At 41.0% G+C, this 8,893-nt stretch overlaps 2 long non-coding RNA genes across 2 annotated transcripts; both read left to right on the forward strand.

Annotated features, from left to right (window-relative positions):
- Window positions 1–3,555: 3,555 nt before the first annotated feature.
- On the forward strand, window positions 3,556–4,567 carry LOC137026680 (uncharacterized). Its single transcript, XR_010895906.1, has 3 exons — window positions 3,556–3,653; window positions 3,814–4,003; window positions 4,149–4,567. It is a non-coding gene; the product is annotated as an uncharacterized lncRNA (long non-coding RNA).
- Window positions 4,568–5,067: 500 nt separating this feature from the next.
- LOC137026679 (uncharacterized) lies at window positions 5,068–6,412 on the forward strand. Its single transcript, XR_010895905.1, has 4 exons — window positions 5,068–5,145; window positions 5,228–5,332; window positions 5,441–5,514; window positions 5,608–6,412. It is a non-coding gene; the product is annotated as an uncharacterized lncRNA (long non-coding RNA).
- The last annotated feature ends 2,481 nt before the right edge of the window (window positions 6,413–8,893 follow it).

The following is an 8,893-nucleotide window of genomic DNA, read 5'->3' on the forward strand; positions in this document are numbered from 1 at the left end:
TAAATAATAATAATAATAATTGACCAAAATCACAATTCAAAGAGACAAAAAGCTGATTTTTATAGTTTTAAAAAGGTATTACGTACAGTAGTGGTGGATGTTTGCACAATATTTGCTTTTCATGACACTTTAGGTTCTAGTAAACAATCCAAAAATGAGGAGCATGTTATATTGGGAAGAAGAAACTTGCTTAAGGTATTAAAATGACAATTTGGCAAGAAAGGCAAACTCCAGCATATAATTAAAGGGTTAGTTCACCCAAAAATGAAAATAATGTCATTAATTACTCACCCTCACGCCGTTCTACACCCGTACGACCTTCGTTCATCTTCAGAACACAAATTAAGATATTTTTGATGAAATCCAATGGCTCAGTAAGGCCAGCATAGCCAGCAATGACATTTCCTCTCTCAAGATCCATTAATGTACTAAAAACATATTTAAATCAGTTCATGTGAGTACAGTGGTTCAGTATTAATAAGTATATTAATATTAATGAAGCTTCTGAGCATTATGAATGATTTGTGTCGAATCAGCGGTTCAGAGCAGTTTGGTGGTTTGACACGTGATCCGAATCATAATTCGACACGCTGATTCATAACGTTGATTCATAACTCTCCGAATCTTCCTGAAGCAGTGTTTTGAAATCGGCCATCACTATATAAGTCGTTATTTATTTATATTTTTTGGTGCACCAAAAATATTCTTGTCGCTTTATAATATTAATATTGAACCACTGTACTCACATTAACTGATTTAAATATGTTTTTAGTACATTAATGGATCTTGAGAGAGGAAATGTCATTGCTCCCTATGCAGGCCTCACGGAGTCATCAGATTTCAACTAAAATATCTTAATTTGTGTTCAGAAGGTGAACGAAGGTCTTATGGGATTGGAACGGCATGAGGGTGAGTAATTAATGACAGAATTTTAATTTTTGGGTGATCTAACACTTTAAATGTAGGTTTTATTGTATTAGGCAATAAAGGCATTAAAAAAACCCTGAAAAGCTCACAGGAAATAAAGCATGCACTAATTATGTAATCTGCTATTATTTTTACTAGCGATTATTAACTATTTTGTTGGTTCTCCCTTGCTTTTGATCACAGCAGCCATTCTCCTGGGAATCGACTCACTTTGTGCAGTTTAGGTAGATTCCAGATTTCTTTAATGGAATCTACCTGAATAAACCAAGGAAAATCTCCTAAATGATTTAGTCTATGACACCATGAATTTAATATTTCTATTGAAAAGTGCTTTTTATTTTAAAGCTGCAGTTGTATGAAACAGCAGCCTGAGTAAACACTGCTTTCAGAAGTTTTTATTTTTATGTCTATTTTTAAGCTGTATCCAAAACTTGTAATTGAAAAGTGAAGATTTCTTTCCACCCAAATCTTATTTTCCCAGCAGCCACAGCACATTTTCAGTTTTGTGCCGTCTGAGTCAAGAGATGAAGATCTGCTGGCTTCAGACATGAAGGTGGTGGAGTTGTGTGCTTTATTTTGTGTGGTGGAAAAAAAAAAATTCATTCTGCTTTGGCTTGTGCTCAGCTGATCATATATGATCACATGCATCTACTAACATCATATTATAGTGTTGTGTAACTATAGCAGTCTTCAGACTGAATATTTTCATCCATCTGCTTGACTGTAATAGTTGAGGTATTCATCACAGTACAACTTTAACACCTTCATCGATCCATTGCACTGAGCAGAGGGCTTCAGATATGCTTTTCAAACTAAAACTTCATGTCTCATCAGTAAATAATGTAAATGTATATTGATGTATTCGGGTTTTGTGTGTCTACAGTTAAATAAAGAGTCTACACACCCATGTTACCACAGCTGTTTGGTTTATCATTTTTGTGATGTTAAAAATGAAACAAAGTGACACTAAAAAAAAGATATGAATAAAAATGTAAAATACCCCAAATGCATAAGTCTGCACACCCTTTAAACCGCATTTGTGCATTGGGGTCAATATGAACCCGATCGACTTTTACTTGTTAAAAAAAGAAAAGAAAAAAGGTTTTCTTCATCTCAGTAATATTTTGTGATCTTTACACAATGTTACAATGTTTACATTACAGTATAAAATTGTTCCCTTTGAATGGATGATCATGAAATTGAAAGATAACGCTTGTGAAGGTGATCAGTTTCATCTAATTGCTTTGATGGTGTTTGATGTTTTAGATTCAGAATATATTTCTGAATCTAAAAACAATATTACAATATTACTGTAGAAATGCAGCATATTTCTGTCTTATTCAGTTTTGTATTATGTTATTGTTCTGAAGTTTTGAAAACAGTATATAAGCACGTGCAAAAACTAGACACTGAGTTTTGGTGTTTGTTGTGTCGAAGTTGTAACGGTGGCAGCCCATCCAAATTAATCTTTTAAATTTTTTGGTTTTAACCAAATAATGTTCGGGCGCCAGGTATAAAATATACCAGTTACATGACAAAAAAAAAAACTTCAAATCATGAGACAAACAGGTATGCAGTTCAAGTGAATGTATATATATATTTTTTTTGGTCAAACAATAAAGAAATTGCAATGCAATTATACCACAAAGATCACATTCAACCAAAATAATAACAGCAAGAGAAAAAAAAAAAAAATTCCATATATTTACGTCCTGGGTATTAGTAGCGCAGTTTCACCGTTCCAGGTGTCCAGTTTTTCTCCACCTTATAACTCCAAAATGAGCCACACAAAAAATAAAAAAACTAAGCGAAACTAAGCGAAGCAAATAATGGATTAAATAAACCCAACAGTTCAAGTTCATAAAAAAAAACAACAATATGCCAACAGGCGATAACGAAAGTAAAGATGTGAATGCGGGACTCTGTATAGTATGTGTGTGTGTGTATATTTTGGTGAGTGTGTGTGTGCGCGTGCGGGTTGTTCTTTGTGGTGAGGCCTTCGAGAGAGTTGAGCGTTTTCAGAGGACGTGCATGGAGATGGATACCTGAACACTCTCTTCTGCAGGACAACGGCACAGGTCTGCAGCTATTGTTAGGAGTAAGGCCTTGCTTTGTTCACTCGACTCGTTCGCCACGGCAGATGCGAGTCGCGTCGTCTCAGAAGAGCTGGTGCGAATTATTCTGCACTCTTCTGCAGGGAAACAACACGATCTTGCTCCGTAGCCAGTATTAGCAATAAACCTCTTGGTCTCACTCCAGTTTAGCCATGGCAGATGCTGCGATGCGCGTCAAGGAGGAGCTGGAGCTGCTTCACCAGGTAAGTCAATTCTGTTTCCTCTCTCGAATACTTCACATCCTGTCTACAAGTTGATGTCCTTTAAGTTTTCTCTTAATTTTTTTTTTTTTCCCAAATATGGGCACGGATGCTGGAAGGCTCGTGGACTTCCGCACCGTCACACTCTCCCCCCCAGGAAAAAACAACCCATGGTTGATGAAACAAACAAACAGGTGGGTTTTTTTTTTTTTTTTTTTTTGAAGCCCAAGAATTCTTCATCATCTGAGCTTTGCTGGAATAACTGTCTAAGTTTTTCCCTTTCCTGGGACTCAAACTCTTCTGAGGTTGGGTAGCATGGTTTAAGGTTACATATGTGAGCTGTACAGACGTCCTCTCCGGTTTCCTCCAGTGCTATCTGGTAATTCAGTGGGCCTAACCGTTTTAATACCCGGTAAGGTCCTTTCCACTTTGGGGCTAGTTTTGCAGTAAAGTTGTGTTGAGCACTGGACTGGGGAAAATTTCTTAACCAGACACGACTTTTTTCCTCAAATGAGGCTTCTCTCCGGGTTTTATTGTAACTTCTGAGCTGTCTTTTTTGGGCTTCTTTACAGCACTCATCTGCTTTCAACCTCAGCTGTGCAAGATGGTGGACAACATCATAGGATGGAGTGGATGGTGAAAGACATTTACCCTGGAGTAATTTATCCATGGGACCGTGCAGTTTCCTTCCAAGTTGAAGTTCTGCTGGGGACATCCCAATGCTCTCCTGTACTGCTGAGTTCATGGCAAAACGGAGTTCAGGTAAATACTGATCCCACTTCTTGTGGTTGTCATCCACATATGAGGCAATCATGCATTTCAGTGTTCGGTTAACTCTCTCAGTCATATTTGTTTGTGGATGATATGCTGTCATTAGTTTTTGAGTGATGTTCCATTTTGCACACAGCTCTTTGAATATGGAGGAAACAAATTGGGTGCCACGGTCAGACAAGATGAAGTCTGGAACGCCCCACCGGGTGAGGATTTCAGTCCTGAGAATTTTCGCTATGGTTGGAGCATTAGCGTTGCGCATGGGGAAGAACTCAACCCAGCGAGATAAATAGTCGACAAAAACCAAAAGGTACTCTTGACGTTGTGTGCTGCTTGGCAAGGGCCCCATGATGTCGACTCCCACCATCTTGTTGGGTTGTGACACAGAAACGGGTTGTAGTTTGCCAGCCGGTTTTTGGTTTTCACTTTTCAGTGTTTGACATTTGGTACAACACTTAACATAATGTTTGATATCAGTCCACATCCCTGGCCAGAAAGCAACATCGTGCAGACGTTTGTAGGTTTTATATATACCTGCATGGCCACTTAAAGGATGGGAATGGTAGTATTTAAGGACAGCTGGTATGAGACTGCGAGGCAGGTACACTCTGTAGTGGACTTGGCCATCTGACAGGTGGGTCCTATGATACAGTTGGTCCTCTCTAACCTCATATTTGTCCTTCAAGTTGTGGTTGTTCTCTGCCAATGCTTTAAACACCTTGATAATTCCAGAATCTTTGTGTTGTTCCTCCCAAATTGACTACATTCAGTTTGCCTTTTCGGTATTCAATGATGAAATCAAACCTTTGCAATCGTAGGGCCCATCTAATGAGACGGCTGGTGGTTTTCGGGGAACCCATGACCCACTGTAGCGCAGTATGGTCGGTGACAACAGTGAACATCTTGTGCTCCAGGTAATGCTGCCATTTTTCAAGTGCCCATACGACTGCTAGGCACTTTCTCAGTAGCAGAATAGTTGGATTCAGCTTTGTTAAGGGTGCGGCTTGCGTATGCAATGACTTTCTCCAGACCTTGGTTTTTCCATTGTGTTAAAACAGCACCGAGTCCGGTATCGCTGGCATCGGTATAAACCATGAAAGGAAGTTGGAGATTTGGATGGCCCAGAATAGGAGGTGATGTGAGATGAGTCTTCAATTTTTCAAAAGCTTCCTGGCATTGAGGTGACCAATGAAAAGAATGTCCTTTCTTTTTCAGTGCATTGATGGGTTCTGCGATTTTGGAGAAGTCGGGGACAAAATGGTGATACCATCCCGCTAATCCAAGAAAGCGCTGGACCTCTTTGATGTTTCGTGGCACAGGGTAAGATCTGATAGCTTCCACTTTGGATGAATCTGCAGTGATACCATTGACACTAACAATATGTCCCAAGAATGTAAGTTCTTTAAGGCAGAACTTGCTCTTTTTAAGGTTGATGGTCAAACCTGCTTCTTGCAGTCTATGGAGAACAGTTTGGAGGTCGTTGAAATGATGAGCTACAGAGGGTGAATATATGATAATATCGTCAATGTAGACGAAACAAATGTTTCCACGTAGCTCTCCCAGTACAGTCTCCATTAAACGTTGAAATGTTGCAGGTGCATTTTTCAACCCAAAGGGCATGACATTAAAGTGGAAGAGACCGGATGGAGTGATGAATGCTGTCTTTGGCTTACTCTGGGGGTCCATGGCCACCTGCCAATAGCCGCTGTTGAGATCAATTGTTGAAAAGATGGCTGCTCCAGAGAGAGATTCAAGGATTTCAGTGATGTTGGGAAGTGGGTAAGCATCATTCTCTGTCATAGCATTGAGCTTACGGTAGTTAACACAGAATCTAAGGCTACCATCTTTCTTTGGAACAAGGACCACAGGAGAGGCCCAGCCAGAGTGTGAGGGTTCCACAATTCCTGCATTCAACATCTCCACAAGTTGCTCTTGTACCACTGCTTGCTTACCAGGGGACATGCGGTAAGGTCTCGGTTTAATGGGCACTGTGTGCTGGGTATAAATAGTGTGTTGGAGGACATCTGTACGACCTGGTTGAAGAGAACATGTTTGAGGGTTGGACTCCAGGATTCCTCTCAAGGTATTTTTTGTCAGTAAAAGGTATGTGAGCTTCACTCACAGCACTGTCAATTAAAGTTTGTACATCTGTACTGTCAAGTGGTGAGGATCGGCATACAGGTTGTGGTGGAGGGATAGAACTTAACAGGGTGAGGCTTTGGTTAAACATCTTTACATGTCCTGTCTTTTGGCGTTGAGGATTTATATCAGGAACACTGGCATTTCCTGGTTGAAAGGGATAATCTTCTTGTGGTGTGGACTTAAATGAATATTTTTGATCAATTACATTGATTTGCAGGCCACTGAAGAAGATGAAATCCAGTCCCAGAACTACAGCATAGGCAAGAGCCTTCGGGGAAAGGACAGCAACAGGTAAGGTGAAAGTTTTGTTGTGTATATGAATTGGTAATTGAAACCACCCCAAGGGAATCTCTGCTTCACCATTAGCTAAATACAATGGACCAAGAGACCAAGGTTGGAGGCTCTCTTGCGGAGAAAACTTTTGCCACAGACTTTCATGGATCATGGTGTAGCTGGCCCCTGTGTCTACTATGGCCTTTCCAGACCAACCACCAATGCGGACTGGAACAACCAGTTGTTGAGGGATGACTGGAGAAGTAACAGGTTTTGGCTTAGAGGTAGGTTTCTTGGAAGTGGACAACATTTTATTTGTTGTAGCAGTCACCGAATTATTCATTGCTTGACTTCCAGACTTACGGGAATGAAATGGCCGTTGACTGGTGAAAGGATGTTGTGGTTTTGCAGGTTGATTTGATGGGTTAACGTTAGAATAAAGTGGACAACAACCAGGTGAGTGAAGTCCCTTGCATCTCCAGCATTGTACTTGAGGCTGAACAGTTGTTTTATTGGTGAGGGGTTTTTGAATTGCTTCTTGTGGTGGTTTTCTGGTCATGCATCCTTCATACTGCAGTTGCTGCTCGTGGTCTTTCTCTATCTGATGTCCCAGTTTTACCAGTCCTTCCACGGTGCTCACCCGACTACGTAGCTGGCTGGCGAGGTAAGGTTTTATTTTTTTGAGAATCATTTTCACCATTTCAATTTCAGTTAAGGAAGGTTTCCATCTTCTGCAGAGAGCACGATATGTAAATGCGAAATCTCTGATGGTTTCTCTCTCACCTTGATACCTTGTGCGGACTCTTTCAGCCAGCTCATCTTCATAGTCTTCTGAGAGGAATGCTGAGAGGAAAGCAGTCTCGAAGTTATTCCAGGTCGTTACTTACGATCGGGCGACCTCCCACCAGTCACGTGCAGTGCCATGGAGTACGCTTCGGAAGGTTGCCAGGATGTCAGTTTCTGAAAGTGGGTGCAATGCCAAAAAGTCCTGACACCGTGTAAGGTACAGCAAAGGATCACAGTCATCAGACGGTCTTCCAAATGTGGGAAAGGTCAACTTTAAATGGTCACTTTTCCCAGCAGGTATAGGAGGACACTCTGGGACATTTTCTAGTGGTGATGGTGTGGTAAGTGTGGCAATAGGTGGTGGTTGTACCCCTTTACTTAGGTGATCAGACATTTCCTTTTCCTGTTGTTCGTCTTTCGTCATGTTTGTTTGAAGTTCACTTAATTGGGTAGCAAGCTTGTCAACCTGGGTGATGCACTGGTTACATTCAGTGGAAAGCTGCTCATGATATGTTTGAAGATTCTTATAGGCATCTCTGAATTTCAACCTGAAGTTGATCCACCATAAACCGGACTTCAGCAATCAAGGTAGACTCCACTTTTTGTAATTCCTGTGAGATCATCACTTTTATGGCTTTGACAAGTTGATCTGAATCAGATGAATCAGCTTTAGTTGCAGTTAATGTGGTGAGAATTTTCTGTTGGTTGGCCTCCATTTTGGCAGTCAGGTCTCCAAGTTGTCTATCACTATGGGAAGTGGCAGTTTTTTGCTGTTGAGTGAGTTCACTCACAGCTTTCTCCTGCTGTTTCATGAAGTCAAACAGGTTATCCCAATTACCTTGTACTTGTGTGGTAAGATGTTGTATGTCTTTTCCAGGAGTTGGAAGATAACCAGGCAGTTCGTGCTGAGCTCCTGAAGATGATGGGGAAGTGTCAGGAGAGGTGCATATTTGCATGGGATCTGATCCTACTTGCCAGGTGGGAACTTGGACTGGTGGACTGACATCTGGTGTTGGGGAGACAAAACGCACATGGGTTCCAGGCAGAGCACTGCTGGACTGAGTGGGTGTTGAATAGAAGGTGGGGACATGTGGTAGTGGGTAAACTCTTGGTTGCTGCTGTAGCAGTTGTTGCTCAGGAAGCCAGACAGGGGTGGATATGTCTGGAGGTGGATCGATGTCCACAAAAGTGGTTGGAGAGGGGGTTGAAGGAGGCGTAGAAGTGGCCATGTTTGTGTTTGGTGTGTCAATGTGTAAAATGTTATGTAAATAATCAATAAATGAGATGAGTGATTTGGAATGTGTGTGTGTGTGTGTGTGTGTGTGTGTGTGTGTGTGTGTGTGTGTGTGTGTGTGTGTGTGTGTGTGTGTGTGTGTGTGTGTGTGTGTGTGTGTGTGTACAAGGGGTCAGAAAAAAACAACGTACAGGAGTACGGTTTCAACAATTTCTCCCCATTTTCACAATTTCAGCAAAAACAGAATGTACAAAGTAGAATTTCACAAATTTCTCACATTCACAATTTTTTTTTTTTTTCAGTTCACAAAAAACACATCAAGTGTTTAGATCACACAAGAATTTACCATAAGGTTTTCTGTAATTCAACACAACCAATTCAACAAGTCACAAAAATTGTAATGTTCAAGTCCCTGTTCGGGCGCCACTCTGTAACGGTGGCAGCCC

The sequence above is a fragment of the Chanodichthys erythropterus genome, chromosome 9 (assembly GCF_024489055.1).
Source record: "Chanodichthys erythropterus isolate Z2021 chromosome 9, ASM2448905v1, whole genome shotgun sequence".
NCBI classification, from domain to species: Eukaryota; Metazoa; Chordata; class Actinopteri; order Cypriniformes; family Xenocyprididae; genus Chanodichthys; species Chanodichthys erythropterus.